The 19,626-nt window shown below is 45.0% G+C and overlaps 1 protein-coding gene across 1 annotated transcript in view; it reads right to left on the bottom strand.

Annotated features, from left to right (window-relative positions):
• BICDL1 (BICD family like cargo adaptor 1) overlaps positions 1-19,626 on the bottom strand; it is a gene marked incomplete at its 5' end in the record, with an annotated part of 49,889 nt that overhangs the window by 19,951 nt on the left and 10,312 nt on the right. The gene's annotated exons all lie outside the window — the stretch shown is intronic.

The following is a 19,626-nucleotide window of genomic DNA, read 5'->3' on the forward strand; positions in this document are numbered from 1 at the left end:
TGCCCAGATAGACCTTCTGCACAAGCCCAGTTTCAGCAGAAATTCTGAATTTTGCATAGTTTGGGTGAGTGAAAATCTCATCCTAGATAGACACTGGGGAGAGCTGCCATTTACACCATGTTGATTTTTCCCTTGGGGTAGCCAAGAAGACATAGCCCATATTTTTTTTCCACTGTAAAAAAACATGATGACTCCTGTGTCCTAAAGGAAATTCATTTTGCCTTAAAAATTGTAGACTAGCTGGGGTTGAGGACAAGACCAGGAAATACTCCTATTAGATTTACACTCTCTTCACCTCTGAACATTGGCACTGCTCTAATATAACAAGTACTCTTTGCCTCTGATCCAGCTCCTGTCAAGGCCAGATGGAGAAACATCCACTCCACGTGACTGTCAGTGAAGGATCCCTGGGCTTGTCCCTCTCTCCCATTCTGAAGCAGGATGCCCCCCTTATGCAGGGTGGTTTGAGGACAGCAGAAAGGTCATTCCCACTGCAGGATCCAGGCTTGGCAGCTCTTACAAATGACAGCTCAGACATGTCAAGCACTCTCCAGGCAGCTTTATGGCTGATTTTTACATGTGAACACACTTGTTTAGGCTTGTAAGACAACATAAGGTTTTTATGACTAAACCCTACAGAGACAGCAAAATGGATAGTTTTCTTTTAAATTAGCTTCCATCAGGTTCCATCACACTTAGGCACAGAGCTCCAACTATGCCACATGGGCTGGGACTGAGGTGATTGCCCCCAGGAGGTGGCATTGCTGTCCTCCTTGGGGTGTGTCCAGTGGCAAAAGCCAAGTGTTTTGGACAGGGAGGTGAGATGGGAGGAGGGATTGGAGTCAGCAGCTGTGGGCAGGTTGGGGAATGCATCTTCAGGTCTGCCAGGTGTGGGTCTGGATTTTCTCCAGGTGCTCTGACAGTGCCCAAGGCAGAGCTTCACCAAAGGGTGCAATGACTCTGCTCTAGCAGCTTGTGACTGGAGCAATGGGCACACAGACCCAACCTGAGCTGCCCACAAAGGCAGCTCTGCTCCCTTTTAAAAATGGTCCCTTATTTTGCACAGTCTACAGCAAAATATTCCAAATCAGAAGCATGAAATAAAAGGCTGTTCCAGCTCCATCAAGTGGAGGAAACTGGAGGCCTCAGCACTGTTTGCTAGGAGGGGCAGCAGCAGACAGAAGTGTGGCCACCAAATCAGGCTCTGACCACTGGCTTCTGAAAAGAGAAATGGGTTCCAATAACAAGAAATAATCTTGTTTACCAATTGGTTTTTAGTTCCCCTCTTATACTATTTTTCACTCTTCTTTAAAGCCCCATATCAGAACCCTTTGCATATTGCCAAATGGATTTAATAAAGCTTCTTTGCTTGGGCAGGATACACTAAATATAATGACAGCACAGCACTATAGGAAGGGGCTGGTTATTTTTCTTCCCTTAAGCAACTATAGGTTGCAAAGCATCCTGAGCAGCTATTAATTGGTGACACTAAAGAAGATGGATGAATTGTGCTTTTCTTGAATGATTCACTTGCTTTTGTAATGACTGCTGAAACATCTTCATGCTGAAACACTCTGCAGGAGCTATCAAGGATGAAAAAGCACCAGATGAAAAGCACCAAAGGATTTTGCCTGCAAGATGCTGACCACACTCCTAAGGAGCTCAAGTGGCCCCAGAGGAGATGACACACCAGTATTTGATAGTTCACTGTGTAACATAATTTATATGCTTGAAGAATTCTACACACAGAGAGTATATAAATGTACAACAGGGCAGTAAGGAAACAAGGCAGTATTAATGGCATTGTAAAAACCCCTGGTAGGAGAATATATAGCTGCTCCCCATGCCCAGACAGGAGCAGGTGAAGGGATGAGCTGCAAGGATGATTCAGATTGTGGAAAGTCTGTTATACGAAAGGAGTCTAAAAAAAGGATGGCTTGTTTTATCTCATGCAGTGAATGCTGAGAGAGGACTCCCTATAAATACATCACGGATGAGCACACAGAAGGGAGAAGCGCTATTTAAGCAGAAGCACAATTTTGGCAGAAAAGAAAGATGTGAATAAACCGGATAAGAGTATATTAAGGCTGGCAAGAGGAAGATTTCTACATTTCCAAGGACCTGCTGTAGGATTCCTCTTCCTGCACCATTACAGTAGTAGAAATGGTGGCAAAAAAATTAACTTTGTAATGGAGCTGGGTCGCTTTATCATGCAGCTTCTTTCAGAGGGCTGCCTGTGACAGAAGGGAAATGAATTGACCTCAAAGGTCCTCTCCAGTACCAGGCTGCTTGCAGGACTGTAAGACTTGTATTCACAGCATTAAATCATCATCTGGAATTTATCTATGTGCTGCCCAGCTCACAGACTCACACATCTTATTCCCACAATAGGACTCAGTTACTGTTAGTATTTAGAGCCCTAAAGGCAGACAGGATGTCACAGTGTCACCTCAGTGAACGCCACTTGCATCCTACCTCATGCAATAGAGAAAAGTAAAAATAACACTTGCTTTAGGCTCACACAGTGCAGAAAATACTCTCTGACTAGCTGTTCAGCAGAAGTAAACAGAAATGACTGTATTTTGTGTTTCCCTCCACAGGCTAACTAGAAACAGTCTTCATTCATTTTTTCTAGACATGAAACAGTCTTCTGAGCTGAGCTCTGCTCATGGAATCTTCCTTGTCATGCTACATTTGTTTCAGAGGTTATTAATCCTGCTGCCAAACTACCCTTTCTAATCGATTGTAACATACAGATTTTAACATCACCTTGCATTAATTTGTGAAAGCCACCTTGACAGGGCCCAGTATTTCTCAGGCTTTATGGTGTATGTTCAGACAGTGCCTGCTTCAGTCCTCAGCACTGCTGTCGGTGTGCACCTGCACATGTGTGTTTTAAACCATGAGCTCCCCACTGATTACTTCTAACATGCTCTTTTTACTTAGTGACATCAGTGAAGATGCAACCTTCCATCTCCATTTCCTCTTTAATGCTCAATTATGGCTCTTGCTGAATGGAAGTGAGTTTGTTCTGCCTCAGCCAGCCTGTAGGGCTTTCTCTTCTCCATCGGTGTTTCCTAAACATTAAAAGCTAAATCTTTTGTGGTTCTGTCAATCATTTAGCAATGCACTGATTTCGCTAGAAACAAGTAATACTCTTTGTAGAAAGGCAGACATATATTGCCCAACATCACAGCTTTGCTCTGTAGTTAAAAATGAATTAATTTCCTCAGTATGGGCAAATTGGCCAACGCAGCCGCCAGGCAAGATTGGAAACATATCTGCAAAAGCATAGACATCAATTCACAATTAGATATATCCAATCAACTGTGAGATTTGTTTTCTGGTCTTCAGGCAAGGTTTCGATGAGATTTGGGCAGTGCAAAAAGAGCAGGAGGACATTTTGGCTTCTGCTCTAATTAAGAGCTTTTCATCATTGCAAACTTGATTAAGTTTCCTTCGTGATTAATTCCCAAGTGTTAAAATACACAAAGATCTACATGTGTAGATCTTTGGCAGAAAAAGATGCTTGCCAGTTACGAGAACTCCATGAGGTTTAACATCTGGAATGTATGAGGAATAAATACATAAAACAAATATAGATAAATTGGACCACTGATGTTCCGGTCAAGGGGGATCTTTGAGAAGTCAGGCATGGACTGTGACAAATTAATGGCCTGTAGGTTAGTCTTAGTCAAAGAAAACCTTTCTCTGGGGTAAGAGTTGATAAATAAAGCTAACTGATTACAAAATACCTAGCTGTAAGTCATGTCACAAGGAAAAGGAGAATGGAAAAAGTTTAATAGACTGTAGCTGGGTGGAGAAACCAATGTTTCCATACGATTTACTTCTACAAACAAGATTATTAACATTTAACAAAGGATATTGAAGATTTTCTTGCCTAAAATAGCTAAGAAAGAGAAGTCCTAATTAGTGCTAAATTTGTAACACTCAGGAGAGCGTGTTACCCCTTTTATTAATTTGCTAATAGCTGAGTTCAAGGGACTTCCAGTTCTCACTGTGGTCCCATTAACACTTCAAACCACTAATTGCTGCCTCCCCTGGCTGCAGGTTCCTGGATTCCCAACTCTTCTCTGGAAGGAAAATATATTTGGCTACTATAACCAGAGCAGGAAACAACAACAACAAATTGCTTTAGAGTAATAATTGACAAAAAAATTGTTAATCTGGCTTCTGAGGGAAGTCCCAGAGGATTGGGATTGCTGTCTTGCCACTGCAGCCAGCATCCTGGTGCTGGAAGAAGCCTGGTTTTCAGGGATACTTGATCCATGCCAATAAATTGGCTGTTTCCCAGCCTTTGGCACATTGGCACTATAAGCCACCATCAATATTTTGCACACCTGGAAGTTGCTCAGTTTGGGATTCTTTGAGAGGTTTTCAGCAAAGCTTTGAATGCAGGTTAACTCCAAATTGTTATTTGAAACATTAGCCTATCCAGGAAGTTCTTACACAACAGAGGTGCTTACATTCACCACCTCCTGAAGCCTTCAGCTTTTATTTGCTGATTGATGTGCCCAGAGGGATCCCCTGTGGAATTCTCTGTGGAGAAGAGCAGTGGCACCCTGGTGGGCTGGCCAGATGCCCACCCAGCTGCTCTTACCCCCCTTCTCAACAATGGGGGAGAAAATAAGATTTAAAAGCTTGTGGGTTGAGACAAAGCCAGGGAGATTACACACTATTAGGGAAATTTGAAGTTAAAACAGTGACCAGTAAAGGAAAAGGCAAAGCTCAGACCAGCCATTGCCTGGGACTGGATTAGCAATGGGGATTTTTGTGGTGAGGGAGAGGATGGGACTGTACTGAGGGTGGATATTGCTCACCCTGGTGGGGTTTTGATGGTGCTGATTCCTTTGTGCTGTGAGGGTTTTTTTGGGGCTGATGTCATCAGTGGAGCTGTGAAGGGTGTGTGGCGAGTGAATATTTTAATGACCATTATGAAATTAGCATTTTGCTGAGGCAAGAGGTGGAATTTATTTGCTGCAGGTGCCCAGGCACGGCTGGGGGGCTGAGAGACCCTCGGGGATGAGGCTGCCCCAGGGTGGACATGGTGAGTTCCACCCAGCCCCTCTGTGGGCTGAGCCTGTCATTCACCCCCTCTGGAAAAATGCACTCAGGAAAGGACAGAACACCTTCTGCCAGTGACAGCTGAGGTAAAGAGTGTGTGAAAAAGCCTCGTGGTTGAAGAAGGAGTAGGAGGGGGTTTGGCTAGGCCTTCTCCAGAGACCTCTCCCAGTGCAGCACAGGACACTGGAGCTGGGAAGTGCTGGTGAGGGCCAGCACTGCCCCCATCCCTGCCAAAGGGGGAGTGGGGCTGAATCCTCCTCCTCACTTCATCCTTCACTCTGCTACTGCCCAGGCTGGGGGATTTAAGGCTGATGAGCTTTCCCTCTGGCAGGAAACAGGCTGCCACAGGCCAGCTCCATTGGGTGGGGGGCCCTACACTGACAACAGGGCAGGGGGACAAAACAGTAAACAAAAGAATGTTATTTTAATGTTATTTTTACACAATAGCAAATGGATCTGTCAAGAAAAAAAGGAAAGCAGAGATCTTGATCCAAAGGATTGCCAAGGCAAGGAGACTCAGTAATGGAGGAAAGGCACTATTATGCCTCTTTTATAAGCATCAGGCTGGGGACATATTAGTGATGGGAAAAGCCTCATGGCTGCAGCATTAAACCTATTCTGAGAGGATTCTGAGAGACAAAGGGCAGCAGTGGCAGCCTATGCTAAGCTCTGCACTACTTCCACAGTTTTGACATTCTGGAAATACAAGAACACAAGCTTTCATTGCTTGCATGAAAGTGAGAAATTTTTGCTTCAGATTTCTTCCCTTTCCTGTCTGTAGGACAAGTGGGAAATGCATAGTGTGTCCTTTGACCTCACTCCTATTTACCTGAGTTTTACCATAAAAAACCCCAAGAATGTGTTTCCTCTCACCAAGCCCTAGCTGTGCAGTGGGTGGCAATGGGTTAATGCCAAGCAGCTCTGAGGCCTCACACCTGGGAGGCAGAGGCCCAGCTGGCTGAAAGAGAGAGCAGGGAGCCCCTGGGGCTTTGCATTTTGGGCTGGAGTGGTCTAGCACCTGCTTCATGAGGTGCAATTAAGAATAGAGATATTTAGTTCCTTGGTGGAAACATCTAAAAACCTTGGCTCTTCTCAGGCTGAAGCAGGATTTCTTGTTTTTGGAAGGAAAAGTGTTTGCATTGTATGACTCTGGTTGCTTCCTATACTTCTGGTGACTGGAGGACTGTAACTGTGGCTAGAGTTGCAGAAAAGCTACTGCTGCTTTTTTTATTTTCAAATGCCCTTGAAAAGTCCTCTTAACAAAGATGGTGGACTTTTGCTGCATCACTAAGCAAAGCGTGCAAAAGTAGATGGGGTTTTCCTGGCAATGTTCTTTTTTTCCCCTCCTGTAAGATTAGGTGATATATCAGAACCAGTGTGCAAGGCAAGCATCTGAATGCTTTGGAAAGAGCTTAGGGGGATGAATGCAAAATGGTGGCATTCATCTTGTCTCTTAGTAAGTGTTCAGGTACCTGACTGATTGAGGCCAAAAACCATTAGCTTGGGCTAAATCAATTTACAGGATTAGGAACTGCAAGGGCAGTTGGTGCCATATGGGGGTAACTCTACTTGGGTGTAACATTTCCAGGTCTGTTATTTGAATGAAAGAAAGAGCTTCACAAGTGGCTGGGGGCTGTTTTAGGAGGTGCTTAAACACGAGCCTCCCTTTTTTTTTTTTTTTTTTTTTTTTGTGGTTTATTCTTGACCTAAACATTTGGCTCTTGTGGAGAAGAAAATAGAGTGTGTGGAAAAATGAGTCAGCCAGCTTCCTGTGGGAGGGACTGCAGGAGGCACGATGCTTTGAATGCTGCAATAAATTAGCACTGGAGATAATTCAGAGGACAAAGTGTGCCTGGAGGACACGCCATGCTAAGTAGTGCACGAAGTGGCTCCTGCTCTCAGTGTGCAAATCCTGCTTTGCAGAAGAAGTGTGGGAGATGGGACAGCTCTGCACTGTGTCTGTTGTGGGGCTCTGCACAGAGAGCTGAACACGGGCTTGCTGGCAGCTGCTTGGCTCCTGGATGGTGAGGATTAGGGTAATAATGTGTGACACCATGTCTGGTTCTGCAGGGATGCTGCACATCACCTGGAGTGAAGCATTTGTTATCTACTGCACGTGGAAGCAGAAAGGCTGCAATAATCAAGTCTGGTGGAGCTGAGAGGAATCACCATGTTAATTCACTGCAGCACAGCCTGGCCCTTGTTGCAAGGGGATCTGGGACCTTCAGGTTAAAAAGTTTGTCATGCCCCTTGTGCCTGAAGCTTTGTATTGGACTAGCAGAGGGAATGGTACAGTTCATGTTTTGCATCACTAAGCTCTGTGGTCTGCTTTGCAAGATAACTTCCAATGCATTTCTAATATTTAATTTCCACTAATAAGTTTTTTTTTCCCCTGAAAAAGGCATTTTGTATCTTGATAGACCATTTTGGCCATTACCTTTGATGTGGGCTTTTAATCCAGATTTGCAGGAGCTCAGTCTGTCTTTGCTACATGAGCTAAAAGCTGAGAAATAGTTCTTCCAGTAACTTTCTAGTGAGCTAAAGGTGTGGGTCAGATGAGAGGACAATGAAATACAAAATACCTGACTAGTTTGGAAATAACTGAACTGGAAACACAAATACTTAACCTGGTCATTAAAACCTTTTGAAAAATTAAGAAGGCGGCTACAATGGTGGAGACAAAGGAATGGAACATTCCCTCCTGCTCTGAGAGGCTTTGCTGCCTTTCCATGGTAGCCTGAAGTCAGGACAGCCAATCTCCATTCTTGAATTAATTTTTTTACAAAATCATTTTAGTCTTAAGACCTTAAACCTGGAGGTGTTCAAACCCAAATGGCTGTGCCTGGAAGAAAGAGACAATAATTAAGCTTCTTACAGTCTCTTGCTCTGGCTTTAAGCACTCTCTCCCCTTTATTTCAAGACAAATTAACTGAGTTCTACTGGGGATATCTAATACCTGATGGCAAACTAGCAGCTCTGTCTGCTCTTGAAATCTTCATGTCTATACCATGTTAAGCTCACAATACACTCTTTCAGGACTTATTAGTAGTAAATACAAGCCAAAAGTTTTCCAGTGTGTGTAGACTTGATGCTCAAACATGTCTGAATGTATGAAAATAGGGTTGTCCATTCCCATATATGTGAAATTAGTGAAAGCCAAAAAAAAAATAGAACAAAATTCAAGGAGTTGGGTTAAAATATATTAAACTCTCCCAGGAAGTCTTCAGACAGGAAGAGAGAAAATATTTTCCCAAATGTATATTTAAATTTTATGGTAGATTGACCTGGACATGTTTGATTAGCTTTTAAATCCCTGCAAAGTTTGATTCCCAATAACTTCTATCAGGCTGTTTCTTAAAAACGGTGCTTATGTGTGTTTGCTCATTTCCTTTAAAATTTGATAAACTTATTTCAAAAGTGAGAGGAAGAAGAGGTAAGAAGTGGTTTTTGGAGCTTGGCTTGACCAAAGCAAGATGTGCAAATGTTTAGTGCAGAAGGCTGATTTCTCATAGCCAATACAGTAGAACTTGTGTCTGCTTTCTGTGGAAAAATAAGGAAACCCAAACCCTATAGTGAGTATTGGCCAGGATGAAAGCTACAGCTTCAAACTATTCCAATAAATTTTCCTCTTCACTAAATGTTTTAACTATGGATAGGTGCAATAGGGTCACACATGGAAAGTGAATGCCATAAAAATGGGCAAGTCCATCACAAAGATTTGGAAACTTTGTGATGGACTTGAAACCATAAAACTCATATGGCAGCATGTCACATTGCAACACTCAAATAAAAAAGTACAAATCTATGTTCTTAAAGGACTGTTCTGGAGCTGTTAAGAACATTTTACTTGAAAATATTTCTTGGTCAGCTAGTATTTGATCTGTCCTTCCAAACACAAAAGAACTGTGCTGAATACCTGCAGACAAAAAGCTTCTAGAGAGATACCATTTAACTTAGCAGTGCTTCTTCCTGTACTTTGGCAGCCTCCAGCTATATCTGAATTGTTCTCTCCCTTGACAGCATGAAAAGATCTGTTTAGAGCATAAGGTCTTTGGAGCAGACTTTGAGCACAAGGCAGACCTTGCTCTTGGTGATTGCTGACAAAAGATAATTACAATGTGTTAGTAATAACATCTGAGCACTTTGATCTACTGAAGCTGAATCTATACTTAGTGCATTAGCATGGGTAATAAGTACAGGAATTCTGATTCCTTTTAGCCCAGCTTTGCTCTGTTTCCACCCAGGCTGAGCCTGTGGATGCAGGTGCAGCAGATGCTGGAACACAGCCTGTTTACCTTCTGTGCAGTGCACAGATGTAAACACTGAGGGGATTAGGTCTTTAATTCCCAGATCCTCAGGGCAGGGCTGGGCCTTCAGAGCAGCCTGCACCTCCCCAGCTGCACATTGGGGAAAATATGCAATAGTAATTTCTAGTGTGAGCCAGAACCTAAATTCACAGCAGGGGTATTCAAAGCTGAAGATATATTTTCCAAACCACACCTGTAACCCAGCTTCTGGGAAGCTTCTCAGTACTTCTGCAAGTGGCCAGATCTTATTCATGTGATAATGATCTTATGCATGTCTCTCTCTCTGGAGAGACTGCATGGCTGTAGCTGTGGCCAGTGTCTGGATGAGGGGTGGGTCTGGAAATATGGATCTCTCCTTGCACCTCTGTCCTCCTACAATCTTGCTTTTAAAAAGGTCTTTCATGAATTTTATTGAAATAACACCTTTTGACAAACTCACCGGCATTTTGGTACTTTTAACTCCTACAACAGGCTGTGCTTGGAAATAAAAAATAATGCAAGTAGATGTGGAGAGGAAATGTAGCTGAAAAACGAGGTGGGTGCAGCACAGGCTGTGGGATGGCATATAAAGGATACTATACTCTGCCACATCATACACATACAGGGGAATCATTATCAGGGACTGGAAAGAGCCCTTCTCTGTATGAGTTTCAAGGTTCAGTGTATCTGAATATCACTAAAGTATGGATGGTCCTGTATGGGGGAAGATGCCTCAGTCACCAACCCTTCATGTACTCATCAGCTATTTTTCTGATGGAAAAGAAGTGAAGTGTTATTAGAGGAAGTAAAACCTGCTCTAACAACATCCCAGCAGCTCTGATAAGAGTAACTGCCTGGGAGAGAGTCCACTGAAAGTGTTACAAAAGCTGTGCTTGCTGTGGGCAGCCAGTTTGGCACAAACATATTAGACTCAGACTTGTACCTGTGGCCAAGGTTTTGCAAATCCAGGCCAGGTGTCATTCAAGTGAAAGCCCTTTCCCACTAAGATGCTGCTTAGAGGGATAAGAGTCACTGAAGCTGCCTTTTTTTGGCACAGGGGCTGTTGCTTTTTGACAACTGACTGTATCCAGACACAGCCAGCTCTCAGCAAGCCTGGGCTGAGCTGGAGCAGGTGCCAGGCAGGTCTGGGACTGACCCACAGCCCTGGCTGCCTGCAAACCTGTAAGCACTGCTCAAGGTCTTAGGCTGGGAAACACTGCACAGACAGAATTAGCAGCCTGTCCTGTGTTTGATGCTGAGAAAAGATCTCTTTTATCTGTGAAGGTTTCACAGCTGAGGCTTTGGCTGGTAGGAAGCATGCTTCCCTCCTTCACCACAGCTCCCTGTTCATCCTCAGTGATTTAAACAAGGAGAGTTCCCCTACAGCTGCCCTTTAGGGAAAATATTGTTGCTTTTGGCTTTGGTGTTTTTAAGCAGAAGTCAGTACCAATGACATGTACCCTGTGCACGTGCCTTTTGACCCTACCTATGGCCAAAAAAGGGAACAGGAGACCAGCTGTAAAGTACAACAAGAAAAACACAACACAAGTGGTGTGGCAGTGGCTGTTCTTCAGCTTCAGAGACCCTGACGAGTTACTGTTGGGAATGTGCTTCATTTTCAAAGCCCTGTTTGACCATGCTCATACTTCACCTGTGGCAACCTTAGTTACTTTCCAAGTGTGTTCATTTATCACTTTATCTTCAGCAGAGAGGCATGCCTTGCCTGAGTGTGTGTGGATTCTCCTGCACTTAATCGTGGGCTGATCTACTCCATTTCTTCTGCTACTACAGTAGGATTTAAAACTGGGATCTTCCCTAGCTTTGCTGCACATAAATGATTAACTTCCTCTTGCTGCCTGAAATCAAGAGTAATGTGACCAGCGACAGAGGAGACTGTGGTATTCAGCTCTCAGCAGTTTTTATTACTCCTGCTGCTGTAGCTGAATTTCTCTATGTGCACAAGCCAGTGGTAGCAGTACTAAATCTCCTGAGCCCCTGCTGTGTGCTGGAGTGTCTGAAATGGTGCTGCTTAGAGCTTCTGCCAGTACCTAGACATGTGAGTGAGCCAGGAGGGCTTTCATCCTATCAGTGCTAGAAATCACCTGCCTTAAGCCACTGATCCCTTTCCCCCCTCCTTGCAAGTCTCGCATGAGGTGTGTGCTGGAGCTGGCAGATGGCTGGGGAGCAAACAGGTCCACACAAGCATGCAAAAAATCAGGTTGCATCACTGCTAACCAGCCTGTGCCAGGACTTGGGTTTTCTTCTGCCTGTCACGGCCCTGCCTACACTGGCTTCCCCATCACCCCTTGGCTTGGATGTTTGGTGACCTACCTCCTGGAAAGTTTTCACCCCTCCTCTCTCAGCTCTCTCTAGCTGATTAGTCTTAGAGATATCAGCCATGGCACATTGTTGAATTCATTTTTAGACACAATGCTGTGCCAGAGATTTGTCTGCTCAATTACAGAAATACTATTATTTCTGCTGCAGTATGTCTGGATTTGGTTTTGTTCCTGGGGCTGGTGCTGATTTCAGCCTCCTTTCCTTGGCTCTGATTAAATATATTTTTGTTGTTCTGTTGAATTAGAGCAGATATCCCCAGTTTGGAAAGTTACAAAGAACTGAGTGGACTGAAGAAGGAACAAGTGGTTTAACCATGTCACTATGCAGCACAGGTAGGCTTTTACCACTTAGATCTTCAACTCTTAACACTTGTATGTAATGCAGGGCTGCCCAGCTCCATGAACAGGCACTCTCTGCATATCCTGTGTGGAGGTCTGGTCTCATATCAGTGCCATACATGACAAAAGCTGGCTTTGGGTGCCTAGGATGCCACATGAGACAACAAACTTCTTCCTCAGCAGACCCACATACCATGTGGAGTAGAGAAGCTTCATGGAAGTGGAGCATGTGCTGAAGCTCCTTGCCTTGATGCTTTGGTCATGTCTGCCTGAGCAGAGGGCACGAAGGTGCAAGCCAGAGCTGCTTGCTCAGAGGCAGAAAGTCTCAGTACAACCAATGTCAGACAGTGTGTGCACACCAAGTGATGACCTGAACACCAGAGAGTTTTCAGAAATTAACACATTAAAGTGAAACATAATTTTGTTAAGCTCTTGCAGGGATTTGGAATTTCCCAGTGTGATCTCACTGACAACAAGGGATGAAGGAGACACAGATATTAGAGCCAAGTTTTCAGCACAAGCCTTCTCTCAAGTACTGATTCAAAATACAGCTTTACATGTCAAGCTGTGAAACACAAAGTATATCCATGTCTCAAAATTATTTATTTAGAGGACAAGACAAATACTACCAGTTAAAAAGCTCTCTATTGATTTTCACCCTTCCTCAGGTTTGCTGAAAAGGTCTAGGATTTAATATTGTTTATGGCAACAATTAAACATTACCAGGAAAGGAGTGTTTTGGCCAGGTCCCTTCACAGAGTTGGAATTTACACGAGGGTTATAAGGCTCATTGGGGCTAATCCCTGCTAGCATTATACATCATCTGACAGTTGCCAAGGAGACAAGGATAATCTGAGTGAAACAAGATATGTGAGAAGGGTATTTATGGACATTTGCCTAACGATGCTGGTGGAATGCACCAAGAAGTGATTATCTGAGTGCCTTTGAAGTACTACCTCTTCTGTGATGAATATGGAGGACTGGTACACATGCAAAAAATGTCCCTGTGAAATTAAAGCAACACCAGCTTGGCCTTGTTTTTTCCTTTTATCCTGTGGTGGCCTCATCCAGTGCTGTGGGTGATGCCTTAAGATTTTAGCCTTTATATTTTTCAAATACTGTACTGCATTAATGAATAACTCTAAACTTCATATAAAGTACTGACTACTGTATTCACATTTTTGTCAGACAAAACAATTCTTCTAAGCCTAAAACTCAAGGACACCCTACAGCCTCAGGCCCTGAAATTATAATCAAAAGTGAATTGGGGGGGAGCAAACTGGGGGTAAATTACTTTATTACCTGAAGCTGAACCCTGATATGCAAATGGACCAAACTTTGTCTGAAAAACTTGTGACAATCATCTTGGGTGTAGCCTCTAGGAGGCTTCTGACTGCCCAAGGTGTTTCTATTGAAGGCCTTTAATAAATACCTGCTGTTATTCTCTTAATCTTGTCCAGCCTCTCCTCCAGGTAGCCACTCCAAGGCTTCATAGGGAGGGGCAGACAAGGCTTTTGCAGTGCTGGGAGTTCCCTGTCCAGTCACCTGCACTCTGTGGCATCAGCAGAGCATACACAAGGATAAACAGTGTAAAGAAGCCACTGCAGTCTGACAGAGGCTTAATGAAAACTGTCCACTCCACATGCTTGAAATACTCACAGGTGCCTCATGGAAAGGTCTTGGATGCCAAGTGGTGTGAGGGGAGGGACGTGTGGAGGTGGCGGTGTGCAGGTACTCCCAGGCATGGAGGTGTGTGGGCTTTGTTGATGGCTTTACAGGCAGCCAGCTCATTCCTCCCCCCTGCAGGGTGAGCCCAGCTGCACCACAGACACCTGGCTCTTGTGCTTGTGTCATGTTCACTGAGCTGTGGGCAGGGTCGGCATCACGGCCCACTTGGTATGTGGGTCTAGACAGGCATTTTGGGCAATTATGCCACTTCCCCTGACCTGGGGTGCCTTATAGCTTTGATTAGGGAGATTAAATAAGCCAGAAAGTTAATACCTTCATTTGAACAAGTTCATGCTTGGAAAGGCTTCTGCACTGTTGGTTTCACACAGCAAAATATTTCCTTGGCAGAGTGCTCCCTGGCCACGAAAAGCGTGAGAGGTTGGAGGAGGCCATGTCTGGGACCAGGAGCACTAAAATTGTGTGATCTGGAGCTGTCCCACACTGGGCAAATCCTCCCTTCCTGTGCTGAGTGAGGCAGTGAGGGAGAAAGCTGCCTCTCTCCTTCCCTCTCTCTCAGTTTGACCTTCTTAGTCTCTGATACTGTCTCTTGATGGAGGATTAAGAAGGATGGGAAGACAGAAGGAATTTCCCAAGTTTTGAATGCCTGGTGCAAAGAACTCCTTTGAAAGGAGGGAGATGCTGCGAGCCAGCCTGCAGCTGATGGGCTGTGTCTCGTGATGCCAGAGTTAATCTGGGTAAGCAGAGATTAACTGAGCTGCTGGATTGGATAATGCCTGAACTGGTTTATTGCAGCTTCTGCTGATAAAGCAGCCCAAGCCTAGGAGACCCCTCCTTGTCTGCAGCTCTGCAGGGTGAGGCCTGTGCCCATGGCAGCACTGCCTCAGGCACAGGAAGGCCCCAGGAAGAGATGGCATTAATGAAATCATCAATTTCATAAGCATTTGCCTGGACCCCTTAAAGCTTTAAATATTTATGAGTTAGACTTCACTAAGAGTCTGGTCCCTTGTGCTAAGGTGGAGAGTGAAATAAAGGCTAAGCAGCACCACATTTAGGGAGAATTTGTGTGAAAAGTGAAGTACAACATCCAGTAAAGCCTAGGGAAATAAATCTCTGGGATAGAGGCAAACCTACAGGAACAGTTTGAGTTGGCAAATCCCTGTGCAACTTCATAGCCGATCAATAGATGTTATTTAGACAAATATCACACTGCTACATTTTACCAACAGTCTCCTTTAAACAAACATGGTCATTCCAGGCTTTCTCATTTGGCTTCTAAACATAAATCTGTGTAAAGTATGACTCCCACAAAATCTGAGTCTATTCAAGCATTTTGAATAATTGCCTATTTACATTTGTTTTCACCTTTCATTACTTTATGTCCATGTAGAGTTAAAATGCAAGTCAGTTCCAAAGCCTCTGAGATCACACCTTCCTTGTGAGTATTCCCTCAGGTTTCTCTGTCTCATTCTTTAGTGTTCATAAATAGCAAGAAGACATGACCTGATGTTAGTCAAACTCTTGCCTGTATAAAAGGGAAACCTCAGAAAGTCTCTTTCAGACTTAACTTTGCCTAGTTCTTCTCATATCAGTGCAGAAATTGGCCAGCCCTCCCTGACTGGTGTCTGCTTGGCCACTTCCTAAAAGTTTCCTTTGATGGAGACCTTGTAGAGTCTGTGGGCCATCTCTTCTGCTCAGCCAAACTTACAGGTTTTTTTGGGTTTCTTTAATATCACTCTAATTTTTATCCTGCAATTTATACATGGCCATTTATGTAAGGGATATGGAGAATAAAGCAAGCTTATACTTGGTCAAGGAGTGATGTCTGAGCACAAGCTTTACCCTGTCATGCTGTCAGTGTGGGACATAGGGCACTAAATTCCTATTCCACATCTTAAACAACAAGCCCCAACCCAGTTCACCCCCATTCTATAAGATCAAGAGAAAAGATCAAACTCTTGTGTACTCTCCCTGAGTGGAGATTTTTAATTCACTAGGGTCTTGTTTATTGGTTTACATTGAAAAGTCTGTCAGATCCTCAGTTTCCTGGTGTTTCAACAGAATCCATGCCAATCCCTTGTTAACCAAGTAAAGAAACAATGGAGAGCTCTAAGTACTTCTCCAAAAGGTGCCCTTCTCTTGAAATTTGTGGGTGTTTTTGTCCTGAAACACTTCACCTGCAAAAACAATTGGGACTATGGCTCTCTTCCATAAATATAGACCCTTCCCTCCAGCAAGTCTTGAGGTTTGTATCTGTCTGCTGGTCCTGGTGTGAGTGACAAATCTGCTGGTCTACAACTGAATTGTAGAAAACTCCCATTTTCCTGGATTTGAACTTGTAGATAGCCAAGTACAATGGTGCTTTGTTCAACAAGTAACCAGGAACAGCTCAGGCTAAATAGCTGCCAAATGGAACAGCTTTCTAAGTGCACCCCTCTTACAAAACTGTGCCAAGTCTAGAAGTGGATTCAGGAACAGACTTGAAAGGATGTAGAGAACAAAGCAATCACAAGGTTAAATTTTGTTATCTTGGTGCACTGAAGTGCAAAGGAACTGAAGGATTGCATTTAAAGGGCAAATCCAATGAGCTGGATGCTTTAGCTACCCAAACATCAGCAGATCGTGTAACTGTTCTGTGAAAGCTCTGCATTTATGACACATCTGCAGTACTGTGCTAGCCTTGGTAGAGTCATTACCCAGCTGAAACTATCCAAGCAGTCCCTCCTTTCAAAAATGTTCTTTCCATGCTTCAACATTAGAACCTTCCAGGCAAGAATAGCTAGCAGAAGGTGAGAACAGTGAATGGAATTGTTCCCAACACTTCTGACCTCAGCAGTCCCCCCTCAAACACTGACAGGGATCCCATCCGTGATGGAAATCTGTTGCAGGTCTTGGCATCTACAGAACTGAGCCTCTGCAGAAGGATAACTACTGAGGTTGTGAGGCCAGCCTGTATCTTCTCCAAATTAAATGCTTCCTTGGGCTGCTTATGAGCAGCCTTTTACTCCAGCTGCTCTGACATGCAGGTCCCTTGACTTACGTCAGTTGTGTCCCCATCTGAGGCGGCATTTCCCATTCCTGTGGTGGTGCTGCCAAGCATGAGCCAGCTCTTATTGCACTGTGGCCACCAGAAGTCAACAAGAGTGTCCTGCTGATCCTGTATCTCTGCTCAAAATGAACTGGGTTCTGCTAAATGCCATTCTAAACAAAATGTTAGTTATGCTCTTGGCTGTTTTGCAAGAGGCCTCTGATTTCATGGGTAATCAGAGCACCCAATAGAGCTGGCAAAACCCTCTCAGTGTAGAAGAGACTTCCCTCTTGAGCTATTGTCTACTAAATTGCATTTAGAAAAAGCAAGCCTGCTTGAAAAAAGAAGACTTTCATTATAAGGTGTGCAAACTTTATAACCCAGAAGGGGTCTTTAAAGATCAAATGCTTTTAATTGGTTTTTTCTTATGTAGCTATTTGCAAAGCTTTCAATCATGTTTGTCTCTGGTTCTAGCTGGTAATGCAGTGGCTGGATACAAACACCTTCTGTGTCCTACTTTCTAGAATCTCCTGGAGGAAGTGTTTACAGCAAGTGTGAATAAGCAGAAATATTTTGAAAAATTTCTTCTGCCCATGTGTTCCTACCTCTGAGCTACTGCATAATAAAACAATTCCAATAAACCACCTGGATGTAAACAGAATAGCCACTCAAAATTTTTAGTGCAGTGCAACAGGGGAGGAAAGGATTCATTCAGAATTTTATCTTCTTACTCCAGGACAAGTTCAGCTTCAGTTTTATGTTGGATTCTGGCTTTCAGATGTTCACAGATTAGTGGTGCTGCTGATGTCTCAAGACAGAAGCCTTGCATGAACTTTTGAAATCTCTTCTAGGACCACTTGCCAGAGGAGAAAGCTGGGCTATGAGCTGGGATCAGCTGAAGTGCAGGGAAGAACAGTGCATGGCCGACTACCAAGGGCTTTACACCTACTTGTATTTGTCCACGAATTCCTGCAGATGCGCTGCCCAGTGAAAGGGGAGGTGTGGCTCTGTGATGTCTCCCGGGGCTGCCTCTGCTGCCTCATCCAGGCACCATGAGCCTCGGAGGGTGGGGATGAGCCGGGCACAGCCTGGGGGCTCATGGCTCGGGCAGACTATCATCCCGAGCTGGACTCCCGGGGGATGCTCTGGCAGAGTCACCTGCGAGGGCTCACTGATCTGCTCACGAGGGGCTCTTTTCACCCGGCATATAAAACGTTTACCTGTGCCAGCAGGCTCAGGAGCTCATTGTGGATGCTACGGACAACAGGCTGCCTTGGGCTGGTACAGCTCCAGCTCCAGCTCCAGCGCGATTTTGGGGGGGAAATTGCCGATTTTGGGGGGGAAATTGCCGTGAGCAGAGAGGAAAGGTGGGGAGGAGGCCGCGGGGGATGCAGAGGCGGGCGGGAACACGTCCTGGCAGGCAGCCGAGCCCTCGGGGGCGGCAGACGGGCCGCGGCCGCCGCGCACGTCACCAGCGCGTCTCCTGCGTGTCCCTGACTGCCGTGGCAGCACCAGCACAGGAATCACACCCGGCTGCCATGGCAACGTCACCAGCTGGGACATGCGGTGCTGTCAGCCAGCAACCAGCCAGGGGTCCCCGGGGATGCAGGGGATGCTCTGCTGCCCCACAGGAGGGTGAGGGTCCCATGTCCCACCCAGCCCCTGGGACCCAGGGATGCCATCCTTTTGCCCAGGAGCAGTGACTTGTGCAGTTCCACTCCCTTAACAGTAACATTTTATTTTCTAATCTAAATAGCAGTTTAATCCCTTTGCTGGGGGTGGGGGTTGGTATTCATGAGCCCCTGTTTTATTCCACGCACAGCTTTCACAGAAGCACAAAATGTTAAGGGATTGGAATGGACCTTAAAGGTCATCTAGTCCCAATTCCCCCTGACACAGGCAGGAAATTTTCCCACTAGACCAGGCTGTTCCAAGCCCTATCCAACCTGGGTTTGAATTTCGCCAGGGTTGGGATAAGCCACAGCCTCCCTGGGCAACTTGCTGCAGTGTCTCAGCATCCTCACAGGAGAGAATTTCCTTCTAATACTTAACCTAAATTTCCCTTCTTTTAATTTGTCCCCATTCCCCCTTGTCCTATCACTACAGACCCTTCTCTTTCTGCCCATTCCACAAGTGCTCATCAGCCAAAGGACTCAAGGGTAAAAATCTTTCATGAAATGAGTGTGTGCAAAATCCTTGGGCAAATTCTGTAGGGGGTGCTTCCCCCATGTTTGCTGAAATTACTTTGGCACTTCCTGTATTTATTCCCTGATGTCTGGATGGCCCTGTTCCTGTTGGGTCCCAAAGCTCTGTGTGTCCTAACATGGGGTTAATGGGTGCTGCAGGCTTGGACTGACTCTCAGCAGAGGGCTGAGCCTTTCTCCTTGTTCTCCCAGAGGACAAGTGCCACTCAGCAGGGACCTCAAGGTGTTTCTCCATTACCTTCCAGGGCACTGAAGGATTTCATTGAAGGACTCTGCAGGCGAGAACACGCAGCTGCAGTCACGTCCTATACTCACAGCTTTAGCATAGAAAGCCTCAGCACTCCAGGCCTGATGTGGCACGAAGCTGAATTATTAACAAGTGCTCTCTGCTAGAGGAGAAGCAACTGGAGAGAAGGAGCCTTTCTCATTAGTATTCCCTGGGTGATCAGGGATGTGGCTATGTGGCGTGAGGATCTGCTGATGCTCCAGAGGGGAGGGGAGCTGGGGAATGAGGTTACTGGGAGGTTTGCTGGAATCAGTGTTTGGCTGGTGTCTGTTTCCTCTCACCTCAGCATATGTGACACGGGTGTGCTTCATGCCAGGCACAAAACAGTGCTCAAGGGCTGTTTGCCTTCCCCCAAGGAATGAGCAGCCCCACC

Source organism: Passer montanus, unplaced genomic scaffold (genome assembly GCF_014805655.1).
Source record: "Passer montanus isolate IOZ18808 unplaced genomic scaffold, ASM1480565v1 scaffold57, whole genome shotgun sequence".
Classification (NCBI taxonomy): Eukaryota; Metazoa; Chordata; class Aves; order Passeriformes; family Passeridae; genus Passer; species Passer montanus.